Source organism: Amblyomma mixtum, chromosome 2 (assembly GCF_055824585.1).
Source record: "Amblyomma mixtum isolate Tamu chromosome 2, ASM5582458v1, whole genome shotgun sequence".
In the NCBI taxonomy this organism is placed as follows: Eukaryota; Metazoa; Arthropoda; class Arachnida; order Ixodida; family Ixodidae; genus Amblyomma; species Amblyomma mixtum.
The window spans coordinates 150,374,627-150,394,101 of record NC_143013.1 but is presented as its reverse complement, the minus strand read 5'-3'; positions in this window follow the sequence as shown (position 1 = coordinate 150,394,101).

Genomic DNA, 19,475 nt, shown 5'->3' with positions numbered 1-19,475 from the left:
GTCAAAAATCGCTGAAAATGAGTTTTCAGAGAGACAGCAAAAATAAAAGGACTAAAACGGAAGGAACACAAACTTGTAAACAATCTAGTCTATCTAGCGCACGCCACATTTATTGATCCAGGAACAACCTCCAGTGCCTGTACTACGCGCCGGCAATATGAGGGAGTCGATCGTGCGACCTAGCTTTGTAGTTGAATTCGCCGTGCCGCCTGAGAACCTGAATCATCGGCGCCGAACTTCCGGCCACCCCCATGCACGGTCACTTTGCAGGTATTGTCGTAAAAGAGATAATGGGGCTATTTATGAAGATACATTCAGCGAAACTTCGTTCAAGCTCCTGTAGGCTGGTGAAGGGCGGGAGTAATGCTCTGGTGTTTAGTAACAGCACTCCTCTTGAAAAGCTTTAGCCAATATTACCCAGCGTCGTAGCCCTCAGGAGCAAACGACCACCTATAAAGATTTGCGTCATTGTGCGATGATATACGATAAAATGAGGAAATATACTGGGTGTTTCAGCGAATACTTTCAAAAATTGTCAAAAATAGGCTTTTTGGGGTAAAAATATTGCTTTTGCAGCATAGTATTACGAGTTTTGGCGTACAAGAGAAAAGCGGCGAATACTATTTAAATGCTCTAAAAAATTTGGCTTTTTCGGCCAGTTACATGCACTGGAGGGGTTGCTTTGCCTGCATGCCTTCCAAATAGCACGTATTTTCGCACGATGCAGCCAAATTTTGTTTAGCCATAGCGGCGACGATAATTGCGTTTTCGAAATTCTAAAGACTGATATGGCTATTACTAACGATCGGCTTCAAATCTGTAATTGCAGCTAGGTGCCTGACTTCACTACTTGAAAGTTAATCATTAAAAATTTGTTAACCAGCTTACTACTTTAGAGGATTCGCCGGTTTTCTCTTATCGGCCAAAACTGCCAATACTATGCCGCAAAAGTCATACTTCTACACAAAAAACCCTATTTCTGAAAATTTATGAAAGGGTTCGCTGAAACACCCGGCATGCCGCAGAACGGTCTGAGTGTAGTTTATCACAGTAGAAACTGCAAAGAGCACTTTCTTCCCCTTCAAAGAAAGCACAGCGCTCCAACTTTTATCGTCTGTTCTGCGCGCGCATGGAGCAGGACTGCATGCTCTAGCCTACATTTCTTGCGTAGTATTCTTCTTGAAATGAAGAGTCACATGATCATTTCTTCATGCATACGGTGCATACTTCCTGCCATTGCGACTAGACAAAACCGCTTTCAATACCTCCACTCCGTGTCATATGGCGGACCCCTTTCAGCGGCTCCTCCATCTCTAAGCTTGTGATCTACCGTTGCAGCTAAATGAAAGTGCTGCAGCGAAATGAAAGTGTTATCGTTGAGAGCTTTGCTCTAATACACTTAGTAGCGTAGATGACAACGTATGCAAAAGAGCTGCATTCTGCTGGTTTGTGACAGGGTGTAGATGATACCGACAAAACAAGCACTGCTTATCTAAACTGATAATAGTGCTCACCAGCCTCAAATACAAAATTTCAGTCATATAAGCTACCTCATTTTTCTAGAAACTGGAGCCATAGAGAAAGAAATTGGTAACGAGCAGGAACTCGGCGAAATTTAGCCTGAGGAAATACGTCACTCCGCCAACAGAGCTAAGAAACCCTCCAGACATGTGCACTCGCGTGCGTGTCACCGAGCACAGATAACGTGAACCGGCGACCGTTATAGTCAACAAATGTTAACGCTCAGAATTCTTCGTGTTACGCGACAGCTTATAGGCTCTGTTCTTCAAAAAAAAAAAAAGCCGGTGTGTCAGCGTTGCCGTCGGTGTTTCGGTTGTTACCGAAAAATCCGGATTGCTCGAAAAGGTGGCTGTTACAAGAGGCTCCCGCAGATGACGCAAGCCACACCAGCGGCGCATCGGATCTGAAGCGATCGGAGCAACCGCGAGCAACACGCCAACCGCACGGGCTGTCCGCTGCCGCCTTCCTCGACAACCTCATACGAGGTCTGTTAGAAAAGTATCCGACCTTTTGCCGAAGAAAAAAAACTGGCATAACTGGAGCATTGGAAACCTAATCACCTTCAAAGTAGTCTCCTTGGGACTCCACATACTTCTCCCAGTGGTGCTGCCATTGTTGGAAGTATTCCGAAAAGGACTCTTTCGGAATGGAGTTTAGCTCAGCGGTCGTTGCAGCCATAATGTCCTCTCTTGTCTGAAATCGCGCTCTTTTCAATGGCCTCTTGATTTTGGGAAAAAGCCAGAAGTCACAGTAGGCCATATCAGGAGAGTAAGGAGTCTGTGGAACTACATCAGTCTGGTTTTTCGCGAAAAAAGTGGGAATTTAGTGCGAAGAATGTGCAGGAGCATTATCATGATGGAAGCGCCAATTTCGTGTCGACCTCAACTTCGGCCTCTTGCGCCGAAAGCACCACGCAGGCTACGGAGGACATCCCTGTAGTATTCTTTTGGTCAATGTTTACTTTGTGTGGTGCGTACGCGTGGTGTGCCACACAGAGGGAGTCAAAGAAAGCAGTCAGCATCACTCTGACATTGCTGCGCACTTGGCGGGCCTTCTTTGGTCTTGGTGACGTGGAATGCTGCCATTGTGAAGACTGGGATTTGGTTTCCGGGTGGTACCTGTACACCCAAGACTCGTCACCAGCTATTATGGTGTTGATGAAGTCGGGGTCACTTTTTGTGGAATCCAGCATATCCTTTGAGACTTCAACACGAGGCTGCTTTTGCTCCGCCGTTAGCAGCTTCGGCGCGAATTTCGCCGCATCTTTCTCCATGGCCAAATTTTCGCTGATAATGGAATGTTCAGAAAAATTGGTGATGTCCACCTCTTCCACAATTTCTCGGATAGTCACACGATGGTCGCTCGTCACCACAGCGTTCACTTCGGCAATGACCTGGTCATTTCGGCATGTTGATGGTCGACCGGAGCGTGGCTCTCTCTGCACCGATGTGCGGCCATCTTTAAACCAATTGCATCACTGCTTAATCTGTGTGCTGCTCATAGCAATGTCACCGAAAGCCGTCTGAATATTTCGAATGGTTTCCACTTGGCTGTCTCCCAGTTTCTGGCAAAATTTGATGCAGTAGCGCTGCTCCTGTCACTCCGCCATTTTCGTTGCAATAAGAAACCGACGAGAGCAGTGCGCACTGCCTCACTCAAACGCTGCGTGCCAGTGACTGACGCTATCGGCAGGCTGGCAAAAATTTGTGCATGCGCACGAAGGTTTAAGGTAGGCTGGTGCAAGCGTGCTTGTTTCAAATCCATCAGGTGTTCGTGAAAAAAAAATAAAGTCGGATACTTTTCTAACAGACCTCGTATAAGCACGGAGCAGACGGCGAGCCACGTCACAAGCGTCGTCTCTAAAACTGCTACCCAGCAGACCCGTTGCTGTATTCCTTGTAAGCGCACCTGTGTAGCCTAGGGAAGAGTCGGACCCATCAACCAACAATTGAGAATCAGACGCCTTGCAGGCACATTAGTATGGCTTAGTTAAAGCGGGAATTTATTTGTACGTCTACTGGTCCTTTCTATAATGATTGTGATTGTGAAACAGAACGCATCTGCGTGGGCACGAGCAAACTCTGGCGCTTCATAACTATAAAGGCGGAGCGTCACTGTCTGAGCCTTTTTGGTCCCTGCTGCTGTTTAAATTGAAAAAAAAAAACTGGCGAACGTGTCGAAGGCCAGCGTTCCTCTACTGACAGCACACCAGTGCGCTTTTCAAAACTGCCGGATAATAGGCAACTCATAAAACAAAGACCTCAAATAATAGAAACTTGTGCGTTGAAAAGTCCGTCGTCTGCGCTACTGAAATCATCCATCGCAACGCTGCATTTCTTTTTTTTTTTTTTTCAGATCACCCAGGAGGCATCCTGCGGATGTCTAGCTGGGAGTCCGTGTTTTGGCCCTGCCCAGCATCAATTTTTTTCTCAAATGAAATGCGTAAACTACGGCGCGTGTGGCTTTTAGGGGTCAGAAGACAAGGTCGTGAAATGGTGGAATGCATGAAAATTATTCACAGACTTTTTATGGCGTAGTAATGCATGTGGTGCATCAAAGTTCCGCATGTAATGCTCGTAAAAGTGTGCGGTCAGTGTTCGTAATTTTTTCTCTTCGTTGCTTCCGCATGTTCTGCTTTCTCGTGCAGCTTTGGTATGAGGTATATCATAAGGATCAGTGGTACTAATTTACAATTTTCTCCAGGCGCTCCCAGGTGGGAGCGGGAACTACTGCTGGGTGCTGTAATGCCTTAACAGTGGAGTGCACAAGAAGCCCGGAACGAGCTTCATGATGTGCCAAATGGCGACGCCAATTGTATCTTATTGCTTTTGTGCTTGTATGGAGCGAAATAAACTTTTGTTCGTCAAAGGATCTTGCGCCTGTTTTTATGCAATGCCGCTGTTGGGCATCGGATGTGGCAGAGCTACGTTGTTGACTGGGAAAACCACTTGTAACCTAATTTTACTAGACGAAAAGTAGTTTTCGCGCCTCAGCAATAGATCATACTCCCAAAATATACTATGCCAAAAATCGGAGCCGGGGGTATCCCGTGCTAGCATTCAAACTGCGCGCGCTAAGATCAGAGAGCGGAAGTAGCGCCCTAGTATTTCCTCCAACCGCTTGTTGCGCTACAATGAATTTATCCTCTTAACCTTTTGGGAATGACCTTTCTTTGCCAGTGTCTTAATCTGGGGCAAAGTTGCCGCTGTCTTCAACGTGCGGCTGCACCGCCATGAAAGTGCAGCCTCTAAGCGAACAAAAATTTGGGATTAGAAGCCTCCGGCTAACCGTTCCCGACATGTTCTGGCTTAAAATGGCGTCATTTCTTTGAAACACCCTATTCAATTTTTCGTCTGCAAGCCCGAACCTCTGTAAAAAGCGATGGAGAAAGTGTAGTTCTGATGCTGCTCTACGCGTGAGGGAATGCACTGCGTAGGTGGGTGGAGCTAATGTTTCTCCTATTGCAAAAAAAAAAGTAGTGTATACTAATTTGCAGCTGATTTATAGTACATTTCAGGAGTATGTGCCTCTTCCTTCTAAGTACTTTTTACAGGAAATTTTTGGAGCAATATTTCTTACTATGAGGCGACATTTATGTCGCCCAGGCGACTTTATGATTTCACTTGATGAGGAAGCCCATTTGAAATGCAATATTTCTATGGAAGCCTCATCTTAGAGCATATAGTGTTTCAGAATAAATGCTTCAATGAAATTACAGTGATTGATTTCAAACAATAATTTTCTCGGGTACAAAACATTCGAGCCGGCAGCTTGCTTTCGATGTTTACAGAGAACCAACGCCTTGGTTCCCGTAGAAAATAAGGGGAGTGCTTTGACCCGCACTGCCTTTGGGTGTTGAAGTGAAATACCCAAAGGAATTAAAATCGAGATGCCACACTTGAAATCAAGGAGGGAACCTTGAAATTCTTTGCTCTGAACCTGGAGGCATGTCATGGTATCGCTGATTAAAAGGCACGACCTCACAAGAGGCTCCTTCTGACAGAAAGACTAGAAAAAAAAAACAAGTGCATGAGAGGAATTATACCTCTAAGCTTGAAGTATGACGTGCTTCAAGTGTAGAAATCAAGTTCACTAAGCAATTCAGGATACACTTTTCAATAAGGTAGGTATTGTTGAAGCTTAAACGTTTTTCATTAAAAAAAAAATAGCTAGTAGAAAGAGTAGGTAATCTACTAGCGAATACATATCTCTACCCTGTCGGATGACAGCGGCTAAAGGTGGTTTTCAGGGAATCACAAAGTCCGCCGCTTTTGTAAACGTTAACGCAATACGGCGAATGGAAAGCTGCGTCGATAGAGAATCTTTTCCCCGTGAAGCATAAAACAGATAAAATAAAATGATCTTACTGAGGCACTTGCGCATTCGCGCTGCCTTTGGCTGCTTTCCTGCACTGAAAGAGGCATTGCGATATGATTGTATTTTCACTTTACAGAAGGTTCCTCAAGCTATCCCGGCACCATATATCATTACCAACTATTAAAATAAGAATATGCAAACAAAAGACAGCGCTTTACATAGAGGCAGTGGATGCTTACATGCAATTTCATTGATGAGAGAACCCGCAACAGCGCATTTTCAGCACGTCGTCCTTCTGTGTGTAGGTCAAAAGCAGGGCAAGGGTGACTAAAATAGCAGGCATTGTGAGGAATGGACAGCCACCACCAGACCCACCCTCCCGCCGCCTCCTGTCTTCTTTTATGTTTTGCCCTCACTTTCGTGGCGGGGGTTCAAAGAAAACATTCGAAACAGGTCTGTCTGCCTGGGAAAGGAATTGAATTTAAGAAAGAAAAAGCAACTAAAAAACCCGAAAAACACGACGTTTCGGAGCCTCCTTGGTTACTTCACCAGGTGTGACAGCGGGCAAGTCGCAGATTGTCCTTAAGCATTCGGTTAGTCATCCACCGGGTCGTTGGTCGTAGGCAGTTGATGAAGGAGGGTGAGGGTTTCTAGGGAGAGCACAACGTTGGACCCCGTATGCTGAATGCGCCATGACTCAAGTAAGAGCCTTCTGCACGTGCGCGGCTAAGCGTCCAGCACAATAGTTCTCTTGAAGTCAGTCTCGTCAACGCGCGCTTCGTTCCTTGTTCGTTTGCGTGACATCCGCTTTGTTCTGCTTCATTCTTTTGGCGAAGTTGTTGGTTTCGCCAATGTACTGCGTGCAGCTAGAGCACGAGATTTTGTATACTGGCGTATGCTTTATTCTTTTTCTTTCGCTGCCTTCCCGGGATCAGCAGTCAACAAGAACCCTTGCCTCCACGAGTTTCACATAATGGAATGTGTTAGGAAACTGGACACGAAGGTGAAACTTCTTTCCACATTTTTCAAATGCGAAGAGCTTACAATATTGTCGTGTCCGGTCGCTGTGTTGAATGCAGCGAAAGACGCACACGGTACTTTAAGACTTCGTTTATTTAAAGCCGGTGAGGGTGCGACCAGCGTCGACCGAGGCAGCAGCCGAACTGGCCGCCCGAAGAAAGGGGGGAGCGGAGAAGCGTCCACGGGAGGGAGTGGCTTCCCAGAACAGGAGGAGGGTGCGGGGGCGCACCGTGGGGGGGCATCCGGCGACAGCGTGCGACGAGGGGCAAGCGGTCGTTAGGAGGAGGATTGAGTGGTCGTTAGGAGGAGGATGCGAACTGTCGTTAGGAGGAGGACGCGGGGGCGCACACACACAAAAGCAATAAGGGGACACAACACTTCCTTCCCCCTTAGAAAGTTGCCTGGTATCGTGCAGGGGGTCGGCGCTCACGCGTGGAGGCGCGCTGGCTTTGTGCGCTCGGGGGAGAAACACTTGTAGGCTGGCTGTTGTTTGCTGTGTCTCCTGGGTCTGTCCTGGGCGAAGTCTCTTCTTCCGGGAAGAGGTGCCAGGCTATGTGGGAAAATGGTGCACGTGTTCTCTCCGCTGGCGGACAGCTCTCAGACGGCGTCGTAAATCTACGCAGCTGGTTGAGATGTCGGCGTGCTACTGTGCCATGTATGTTGACGAGCCAAGAGCGCAGGCCTATGCGTCTGACAATTGTAGCTTCCTCCCAGCGTGGCTTTTTCAGAAACTGTCGGGCGAGGACGCGCTGCCCCTCATTAAGCGTGCCGCAGCGCGGAATTGCTTTTTCTTCCCGGAACGTCTCTGCCTTTGGCTCGGGGAGGATGGCTGTGAGCTGGGTTCGCATTTCACGCTCGAACATCATTTTCGAGGGGGTCTCGCCTGTTGTGCTCTGAACCGTCGTGTGCTGCTTGAAGAGAAAGCGCGCAAGGCGGCGCTGCAGCGAGCCTGTCTGATCTCTTTCAAGGGCGCGTTTTAGCTCGGCTACGTAGCGCTCTGCTTGTCCGTTTGTCGCTGGGTGGTAGGGGGCCGATGTAACTGATGAGATCCCGTTGTCGCGATAAAACTTGAGGATCTCCGCAGACACAAACGGTGTTCCGTTGTCCGACACTACCTTGCGCGGCAGGCCGAACGTTGCAAATAGTGATCGGAGGTTGTCAATGACTGCTGCCGAAGTCGTCTGTCCCATTTGCCTTATCTCAAGCCACTTTGTGTAGGCATCTACGACCACAAGGAAAGTGCAGCCCTCAATTGGTCCTGCAAAATCAATGTGCAGTGTGTGCCATGGTGTGTCTGGCTTTTCCCATTCTGGGACAGGAGCTTTCGGCGGGGCGCTCCGGCTGCTCTGGCAAGGCTTGCATTCTCGCACCACTGTTTCGATGTCGTTGTCAATGCCAGGCCACCACATGTAGCTTCTGGCACACTTTTTCATTGCAACGATGCCCCGATGTCCGGCGTGGATGAGAGACATAGCTTGTGCGCGTAGTTCTCTCGGCATCACAACTCGGGACCCAAATATGATGCAGCCGCGATGGGTGCTCAACTCTGTAGCTCGCCTGCGGTAAGCGTCGAAGTTGTCCCCTTTGAGTTTATGCACGTTGCCTTGTTGAACAGCTGTGTAAACTAGCCGGAGAGCTGCGCACTTCTGCGTAGATGCTGCAACTGTGCCTGCTGTAAGCGGAGGTTCTGGCAGTGCTTCGAACATCAGAACGTCTCCTGGTGGAAATGGTTCGTCAACAGTTGCGTCTAGTGGCAGACGGCTTAGCGCATCGGCGTTTTGATGTTTACCAACCATGTTCTGGCTCGGCGTCTGGTGTATGCCGCATATCATCACGCCTAGTGGAGAAAACCAGTTTCTCCCTAGAAGGCTTGATCCTGTGCCCTTCACAACAAGCAGAGGTAGCGTATGGGTCTGGCCGTTGTAGTTAACCTGCACGTTGGCAGAGCCCAATAGTGGCAGATTCTGTCCTGACCACGTTCGCAGGTTCGTGTCGTCTTGTTGCAGGGCGGGTGCGTCAGATGGCCATGAAGTTCGGAACGTGTCCTCACTGATCAGAGTACAGGCTGCGCCGGAGTCCACCTCGAACTTAATCAGCTGGTGATGTACGCTTACTTCTGTAAAAATCTTCGGTCGCGTGCCGAGATTCATGGTGTTCAGGTCGTACAACACAGATGGTGTTGCTGATGTTGTTCCATGGAGATCAGATAGCGGCGTATTCTCTGAGGCGTTGACGCTGTGATTAGGCTGGGAAGGTGACTTTATCTTGGCAAGTCTCCGTTTCGTAATGCATGCTCTTTCGATATGCCCTCGCTTGTGGCAAAAATTACACGTGGCTGACTGGAATCGACATCCCTGGGGGTTGTGTTGGTCGTCACACCGCCAGCAGCGTTGTGCCTTTTTGACCGATTTTACAACAACAGAAGGCTTGCGCACCTGGTTGCTTGTCTGGTGTACCGGCTCGGTGTTCCGGCGAATCCCTCTCTGCTGGTGACCGGCGCTCTCCGCTCGAACGGCGATGTCGTAAGCTTTGCTGAATGTGAGGTCCTTCTCAGCGAACATTCGCTGCTGCAGTGACTCGTCACTCAGTCCGCACACAAATCTGTCGCGTAACATCACGTCCAAGGGAAGCATGGTGGTGTTAGCAGAAGAAGCTGCGTCTCCCTCCTGCCCGGTAGCTGTTGTCGACAGCGTTCCAAAATTGCAGTCGGCAGCGAGCTTCTTGAGCGCGGCTACGTAGGCGCTCACAGTTTCTCCTCCCAGTTGATCTCGTCGTTGGAAGCGAGCCCGGCTGTAGACCTCGGATGGCCTTGGTTCGTAGTGCTTTTGCAGCGCTTTTACGATGTCGTCGTAAGACACTGCCGCTGGTGTGCTTGGCTGAATAAGGGCGCAGACAGTATCGTAGGTCTGCTCCCCGCACAGCGTCAGCAGGTTGGCCCTCTTCAAGGCTGGGTCTGTGATGTTGTTAGCTTCAAAGTAGAACTGAAGGCGTCCAACCCACGATGACCACGATGAGCCGTTGAACTCTGGTATCTGATTGGGAAACCCTCGCGTAGCCATGGCTTGTCAATAGCGTTGCGTAGCGCGGGTCGAATCCACTTTCTCGTCGCCACTGTCGTGTCCGGTCGCTGTGTTGAATGCAGCGAAAGACGCACACGGTACTTTAAGACTTCGTTTATTTAAAGCCGATGAGGGTGCGACCAGCGTCGACCGAGGCAGCAGCCGAACTGGCCGCCCGAAGAAAGGGGGGAGCGGAGAAGCGTCCACGGGAGGGAGTGGCTTCCCAGAACAGGAGGAGGGTGCGGGGGCGCACCGTGGGGGGGCATCCGGCGACAGCGTGCGAGGAGGGGCAAGCGGTCGTTAGGAGGAGGATTGAGTGGTCGTTAGGAGGAGGATGCGAACTGTCGTTAGGAGGAGGACGCGGGGGCGCACACACACAAAAGCAATAAGGGGACACAACAAATATACCACATTTCGGAGCTAGACGCCTAAAGATACAGAAAGGCAGTGTTCAGTGTGGTTTCCACCTCATGTCCACTGCCGAAAATCGCTGCTACGTTAAGACGCGACCAACTAGGAAACTAACAATTTAGTCAATCTTCTTGAGCGCTAAGGCGTCGCCATGTCCTGTGCTCTGACTGCAAAGAATAAAATCGCTAGCATTGTTTGCATAACAAGGCCCTCCTAAAACACCGGAAAGGAAGCAACCGATTAGGGCAGGCGGTGTTTTGTTCTCACCACTGTTCGTAATAATGTGACAAAAATTCACCGACCCCAAGGCTGTTCATTTTCAGCTGCTCATTGCCTGTGCAGTTTTTCCATATGAATGGGGAGTGAATACATGGAGAAAATTTGGTCCCTAAGAAATCTGACCATACTTATAGTTGTATTTTTTAACGTAAACAGCCATGACTGTAGTGTCGCACTCTTTTTTTCAGGCGCATGCAACAACATATTTCTGAAATACCTAATGGCCGCTGTGTGAGTTGGCTCCTCTGGGCGACGATGAAACCTTTCGTCTCGGCGCACTCGGAGTTCACAGCAAATCTTCGCACACTGAAGAGGTAGCGGCGATAAGTGCGTGCGCGTCAGTTGCATCAAAGGAGAGTTTAATACTTCTTACCGCTATACGCAACGATGATAATGCGGTGTTTTGTATTCCTGCAATAGAGCGAATGAACGAGGGGCCGTCGGTGCCGAGAAAACTGATGCGTTACACACACACCACCATGTCGGCGCGGCGAAACGGCAGCTGCCGACACTTATATGCTGCGTAGACAATGAATGACCAGCCGTTGCTTCTGCACGTATTGCCTGCTTGTGTGAGACGTTCATTGCAGCACGTTGCGGCTAAAGTCGATGATGTTCAGTCTCTTACGTCACGGTAAGCGCGCGCAAAGGAGCGGGCGGTATGCTGGCGGCTGCGGGAAGGTCGACACGTCACACACCGTCATGCTGGCTCGACTGAGTTAGGCTGGCTAAGCCCCTCGCGGACTGCCGTCGCAGGCGATGCAACATCAAGCGTTCTCCGAACACACTGGAGGCTTCACGTGCAGAATTTGTGCAGCACATCGTCGCGCAATGATGCGGCGATCCGGTGTCTTGTAACATGAGAAACGTGAGTGAAGCAGCAAAAGCAGAGGCGAAAAGCGAGCAGGCAGCGACGAGGGAGCCGGCGTCGTCACCTGCAAGAGCAGCGAACCAGCAGCTTCCACTAGGCGGCGGGCAGACACTAATTAGTGTCTAAAGGGCGTGAAGGTGTATTGAACCAGACATACTAATGTTAAGAAAAGCAGTAAAATCATGCGAATGCTTTATATTACTCCTAGATTTCGTGATGGCAGTAAAAAAGGCGGTTTTCTTCATTTTACTACTTACAGCAGGTAGCACAATTTTTTTAGGCGTTTAAAAGCAGACAGTAGCCATCTGTTTCCTATTTGGGCTAATCTGTGTTTACAGTGTGGCCACACAGTACGAGCAAGAGGACAAAGTAGTAGAGGGACAGGCCGAACGTGCGATTCTCGTCTCATTCAAAGTTAAGTTAGTTTATTTCACAAACGAGTTTCCAACGGGGTGAGGAGATAATAGAATCAAGAGCTGTCGGGCCTCCTCGTGACGCATGAAGTCTTTATTCTGGATCGTCAGCTAGCCGCCGTCTGGAGACATGGCTAGTCTCAAGGCAGTTTTTGTTGCACGATGGGGGACCGAACGAAAATGACCTGCGGGAGGAACTCGTAGCTCTGGTGTAATGTCAATATGGCAGCGACAATGGCACTCGATGCCTTTTTAGACATGCTTGCTCCGGTCCCCATTGGTCGTAGGCGAGTCAAACCGTTTTCATAAGCACATGGCAGTCTCTATGTATATTGTAAAAGACTGACCTGTAGCATGGCTGGTATGCGCATGCGCTGTTCGGAGCGCAGCTTTAGCACCGCAGTGAACCCTCTTACCAGCTCTTAGGAGGCGAGTCGATCTTCTGATTTGGAAGCCTTAAGCAGCGAAAAAAACGACGTTGATGAAAGAATATAGAGACCGGCCTCTGTGTGTTCTTCGTTCTCGTTGTTCGCGTCGTTTAATTATTCAAGAAATCCCGCACTATCCCGCATAAAGAGAATATCCATTCATCCATGTGATCGTAGGCGGAGGTGACGCCTGGGTCCTGTTTTGCAGCACACCAGAGCAAACGACTGGCACAGGGGAAGGGGCTGGTCGCTGGCTTGCATGGGTGGCCATTTTTGCGGCGATTTTTTCGATTGCTAAGCTACAGGAGGTCGATGGAACCCGAGCCTTGCGCCTCAACGGAATTGCAACACGGTTTATTCACTGGTACAGCTCCTTAGGGCAAGCGCATGTAAACTGACAGTACCAGCCCTCAACTCAAGTGCACGGAGTACGCGCAGCACGCTGGCGATGCGGCTGACAGAGCTTCGCGTCATCCTATTTACGAGTTATTAATGTGAGAGCATTATAAGGCTCTGCAGCGTAAGCAGAAGGTGTCCGCAAATTTGTCCGCACGATTACGTCGTTCTCTGAAGATAAATGTGAAAGCGTGATTGTGACAGATAGTGTGTGATAAAATGTTGCTGTATGTAAAACTTTGTTTATGTGGTGCAATTAGTTAATTAAACGCAAACAAAACGCCAAAAAAATACGCAGACATCAAAATAGCCACGGACGTCGATATAATACATAGACGTCGGAACAGCCACGGACGTCGATAGAGTACGTGGACGTTTTGCCTATGCATTTCTCCAATGCGTGTAGCCGCAGTGATCTGAAAGTTTTTTATTTATTGGTGCCATCGGAGTTGTTTCCAGCAACAGTGCAAGAGGTTCTCGCTCGCTGGCTACCCTGGTTATCTGCTGATAGCTGCTGCAGAGTCGCTGTTAAGAAATGTAAACGTGAATAAGCAACCTACTACTCGCGCCGTCGGAGAAGAAGTTAAAATAACTTGCTGTTTTTCTATATAAGCACATTGTATCGCACAATTTGAAGCGTATTGAGACGCGGATATACGAGGTCTGTTAGAAAAGTATCCGACCTTTGGCCGTAGAAAAAAAACTTGCATAACTGGAGCGTTCCAAACCTAGTCACCTTCAAAGTAGTCTACTTGGGACTCAACACATTTCTCCCAGCGGTGCTGCCATTTTGAGAAGTATTCCGAAAAGGCCCCTTTCGGAATGGAGTTTAGCTCAGCTATCGTTGCAGCCACAATGTTCTTCCTTGTCTGAAATCGCGCTCCTTTCAATGGCCTTTTGATTTTAAGAACCAGCCAGAAATCGCAGGGGCCATATCAGGAGAGTAAGGAGTCTGTTGAACGACAGGAGTCTGGTTTTTCGCCAAAAAAGTCTGAATCAAGTGCGAGGCATGTGCAGGAGCATTGTCGTGATGGAAGCGCCAATTTAGAGTTGACCTCAACTCCGGGTTCTTGCGCCGCACAGCATCACGTAGGCACCAAAGACATCCCTGTAGCACTCTTGGGTCATTGTTTGACCCTGTGGAGTGCGTACTTGTGGTCTGCCACACAGAGGGTGTCAAAGAAAGCAGTCAGCATCACTTTCACTTTGCTGCGCACTTGGCGGGCCTTCTGAAGTCTTGGTGACGTGGAATGCTTCCACTGTGACGACTGGGATCTGGTTTCCGGGTCGTACCTGTACACCCAAGACTCGTCACCAGTTATCATGATGTTGATGAAGTCGGGGTCACTGTTTGCGGAATCCAGCGTGTCCTGTGAGACTTCAACACGAAGCTGCTTTTGCTCCACCGTGAGCAGCTTCGGCACGAATTTCGCCGCAACTCTCTCCATGGCCAAATCTTCGGTGATAATGGAATGTGCGGAAAAATTGCTCATGTCCACCTCTTCCTCAATTTCTCAGATAGTCACGCGACGGTCCCGCATCACCGCAGCGTTCAGTTCGGCAATGACCTGGTCATTTCGGCATGTTGATGCCCGATTGGAGCGTGGCTCACTCTCCACCGATGTGCGGCCATCTTTAAATCAATTGTACCAGTGCTTAATCTGTGTGCTGCTCATAGCATCGTCACCGAAAGCCATCAGAATATTCCGAATGGTTTCCACTTGGCCGCCGCCCAGTTTATGGCAAAATTTGATGCAGTAGCGCTGCTCCTGTCACTCCGCCATTTTCCTCGCAATAAAAAACCGACGAGAGCACTGCGCACCGCCTCACTCAAATGCTGCGTCCCAGCGACTGACGCTATCGGCAGGCGGGAAAAAATTCGTGCATGTGTACGAAGGTTCAAGGTCACGTGATGCAAGCGCGCTTGTTTTATACCCATCAGGTGTTCGCGAAAAAAAATAAAGTCGGATACTTTTCTAACAGACCTCGTATGTACTGTCATAGACAAAATTTTTCGAGACGCCGGAGCGCCATTTAAACGCTGCCTCTGCGACACTAGACGGCGCGATGAGCGCGTCGAGGCTGCGCTGGGCGATTACTAGACGCATGTTCGTCCGATGTGCGTTCGCTTGCCTTCCTTGTCATCGTTTTGAGTGATGCGCTGCTTATTGCGCACTGGGGCACTGGTAGTCGCTTTTTCCTGCTCGCGCTTCTCCAGACATGCGGCACTTGTGCTAGGCGCGCAGCCAGTCGACAGCGATAACAGCGCGAGTTCACGGGGCTCGCCGCTTTTATATTGCGTCTTTATAGAAAAGAAGTGGAGCACGGTCTGTTTTCTGTTTCGCTAATAATTTCTAGCTTCTTGCTTGCGATAGAGGCATCGCTTCTGGAAGCTGCTCGATGCAATCAAAACCTGTTCTCGTAAAGGAAACTAGGTATGCATGCTCCAAATGCAAGCGTGAGCTTGCATCGCAACGAATTCATAGTTATCGCGCAGTCTAAAAACATAAAATAAAGGAAGAATCCTTAAGCAACAAATTTATTTCACGAAACAAAGTTTCGCCGCGGTGACTCAGCAGTTATGGTGCTCAGCTGCTGACCCGAAAGACAGGGGTTTGATCCCTGCCTCGGCTGTCTAATTTCGATGGAGGCGAAATTTTAGAGGCACGTGCACTGTGCGATATCAGTGCACGTTAAAGAACCCCAGGTGATCAATGTTTGGCATGGGCTAGTGGGTGGCTAATCTCAAGGAAAGTAATATACTGCGCAAAGAACAGGGACAGCAGAGAAGACACCAGACCTGTTGTTTGTCTTCTCTGCGGCCGCTTTTTTTTTTTGCGCTGTATATTACTTCCCTTAAGATAAAAAAAAACAAACCAGGATGTCTAAATTTCCGGAGCCCTTCACTGTGGCGTCCCTCAAAGCCATGGTTGCTTTGGGACGTTAAACCCCAAAAAACCAATTTTTATGCTTTGTGATAAATAATACGTTGCTTAAGCATTCTTTCTCTTTTTTACGCTTTTTAGTCGGAACGATAACTGTGAATGTGTTGCGATGCACGCTTACGCTCGCCGTTAAAGCTTCCGGCCCAAGCTGCTTTGTCGAGAAAAGGGTTTCATCGTAACGGGCAGTTTGCAGAAACGAGGCCTTTATCGCAAGCAAGAATTAGAAATTATTAGCGGAAGTAAGAAAAAACCCGCCTCTGCTCTAGTTCTTTCTTAAAAGACGCGATATACAGGCGGCGGGTCCTGCGAACACACGCTGTTATGGCTGTCGACGGGTTGCGCGCCGAGCACGACTGCCGCATGACTCGAGCAGCGCGAGCAGCGAAAAGCGGCCAACCGCGCCCAAGCTTGGAATAAGCAGCATTCCACGCATGATGAGCGACCAGGAAGGCACCAGACGCATATAGGACGCGCATACGTCTCGTCTTCGTCCAGTGAAGCCTCGACGCACACACTTCGCCGCCTTGTGTCCTGAGGCAGTTTTGGAACGGCGCTGCGGCATCTCGATGTTTTTCGGCCCCGGATAAGTTAGATAGGCCATACAGGGTTAACAATCTAGAAAGTGACGTGCCCCGGATGTGCAAGAAGAAGCACTGAGTTCCCTTCGTGGAAAGAGGGTCTGGTTTATCAGATTACGTTATCGTGTGGGAAACAGTGTGTAGGACAGACTGGTCGGTGTTCAAATGATCACCGCCGACAGCGCGAGCGCAACGTAAAGAACAAATATGAACAAGATTGGTTGCTAGTAGCGCATTGCAATGAGTGCCAAGGGTGTACAGCTCTCTATAACAAGGCACTTCGAATCGGTAAAAAAAAATGGATAAGGACACTTTCGAAATAATTGAAACGGAAACGATAGAGCGATTAAGAAGTGCGTGCTTTAGCACCGCCTCTGTTAATCTGTCCGAAAAAGAATTTGCGTTCATTCGGGCTCGATGATATCACGTATATCTTTTGGTTTCACGGCAGTGCAGTGTGTATACATACTTATGTTTCTTCACAATGAAGTTATTAGAAGTTAGCGCTGTGTGTGTGTCCTTTCGCCCTGCGTCCTTGCCTTGCGTTGCGCTACAACGATATTTGTAGGTCTGAAACAACATGCCCAAGTTTCTACCTTATTATAAACAATTACAGAAAACGCTCCCCAGCGGAGGGCTGAAAAAGAGGATGGCATGCTGAAACTCTCATCGAAATAGTTTGCTGAAACTGTCCGTGTCTGTTATCTTGATAGATGTGGTATTATTGAACACGAAATCGTGATGGTGCGCTGTAATGGTCTGTAGCTGCGGTCACCCGCTGGGAAAATATAACATCCAATGTAATGTACTTGGGCTCAGGTGCGCCGTTACGACAACAGCCCTTACGAAAGAAGAGAGCAGTGATAATTTTCTTCAGGAAGAATAAAGGGACAACACAAATGCAAGTTTCATGTATTGGCGCCAATATTTCGATTGATGAAAAATTCTGTTCACCTCTGAGTATATAATCAGGCTACAATGACCAGTGCCCCACATCGAGCCCGCGTACACGATGTATAAGCTATCATAAGGCCATCTCAAATGTCGCCGCAATGTCAAGCTTATTAGCAATTTTCACGAAATATAGACACACTTAATCAACGCCGCGAATTCATCAATTACGGATTTGTGCATGCGGAACCTCCTCGTGTACCGCGTCGCACGAGCGGCTCGTGAGCGCATTCACAAGTTCCTACCAGGATATAGCGGCCAAGTATTTTTGCCGCGAAAGAACTCCACTGCTCGCGTACAAGCATTGAAGTTCATTTTCGGCGTAGATATTACCTCGAAGCGGCCTCAAATAATTAAAAAAAACAAGAAAATTGCAGCGTAGGCGGGAATCGAACTGGGACATCTTGCATGCGATACGTGGACACTTCCACTCAGCCACAACTGTTTTTGTTATTATTTTTTGCCTGGCTTTGGCACATAACATTTAACCAAAAAACACTCAACGAAAAACACACAAAGCGCAATGTACGGTCGCGGTCAAAAATACGCGGCCCACGGCTCCGGCGCAAGGAGGGCTGTCGGGCCGCATCGCGGCGCTGATGCTCCGCCGGGCGCTTGCTGCGAGGGTGCATCTGGGAACGATAAAACTTCTCCCTCACACTCTTCTGGGCGCGTCACGCGGCTCATGAACTTCAAGTGCGCCATTCAGCTGTTTTACGGCTGACGGTCAGTACGAAGGAGCGCGCCTCCACTTTTTCTCGTATGCCGCGCGGCCGTACTGAAGGGTAGCGCTAGCGGTTTACCGTTGCCGCCTCGACACTGCTTCGCTCTCGTATGTAGAGCGCGCCCATGAATGATAAGCCTTAATGCACGCTGCATGGGCATAAGGGCGCTCAAGATATAGGGCAGAATAAGTTATTGCTGCGTCAAAACCCCCGTCTGTGAACTCGGTGAAGCCCTGTTTTGTCCTGGTCGTGTATTAGCGCATTCTGTTGCCGCCGGAGCGTGCTTTGCTTTTTTGTAACTTTGAATATGCGATTTTACAGGAACGACTACTGCGCATTAATTTGAATGTGCATTTTATGCGGGATCACGTGCAGAAAAGCGAGTGCAAAACACTGCTGGTAAAATAACATTATATCATCTTGCTGCTCTCTCAGCCACTCCCGCAACTGACGACGGTGATTCGTGCCAGAAACCATCATCATAGTCAGCCTGATTATGCCCACTGTACAACAAATGTCCCTTTCATAATTCTCCAATTACCCGGCCTTGTGCCAGCTCCGGCCGCCTGGTATCTATAAACCTCCTAAACTCGTCCGCCCAAAAAACATTTTGCCGCCGTGACATAAATATTGTAGGCTCTAAATCGTCGTCTAATTGTAGCAGCAAGCGAATGCCGCAGGGGTCCTTGACGGAGGACTGCTCACACGTCTCTCAGGACTTGCCACACTTTGTCAATATGTCAATAAACGTTTATTCACTAACTCGCTTGAGAGCCTGAACGCACGTGTGCCAACCACCCAAGCACCGGGCGCCGCCCAAGCGCGAGACGCGCGTAAATAAGGAATGCGAACTGAGCTCGGACACTTCGCAGCAGCAAGCGCCCCGCGCTCTGCCAAATGCTCGCCTGCCGTAGCTGGTCTGCACATAGGGGAAACGAGATATTCGAGCAGGCGCTGGCACGGCGCCGAAAGTCGCACGCAGCGCGAATTGCAGAGCCCTCTTTCGTACTGAGCTCAGCCATGCTCAGCCGTGAAACAGCTGAACGCCGCGCTTGAAATTTATCAGTCGTCTGACGTGCGCAAGAGAGAGTGTGGGTGAAGCATTGTCGTCGCTCTGGCACCCTCGCAGCGAGCGCCCGACAACGATAGCAGAGCCGCAGTGCGGCCCCACAGCCGCTCCTTGCGCCGCAGCCGTGGGCCGTGTATTATTGAACGCGACTGTACATACCACACTGTCTTAGTCAGGCAGCACGAGTCTGGCTTCGTCAGATTAAAATTCCTGTAACATACACAATAGCTCTAGTATTGAGAACCACTCGGCAGGCTCCGCAGCGGCTTTCTGGATGGCTAGAAACCAGTCCCTTCTTTCCCGAAAGTAAATTCGGGCAGGCCGTGCCTTTGTATTACAATTATGGCCTGCCATTCTTGAGAGCCAAAAGTGGAGGCCCAAGAGCATTATAAGATCCAATGGTACCCCATCCTCATTCTCATTACCAGTGCTTCTATAACGAATCCCCTGCGCGTCAGGTGGTATCTCTTCCTTTATTGTCCTTTTTCACAC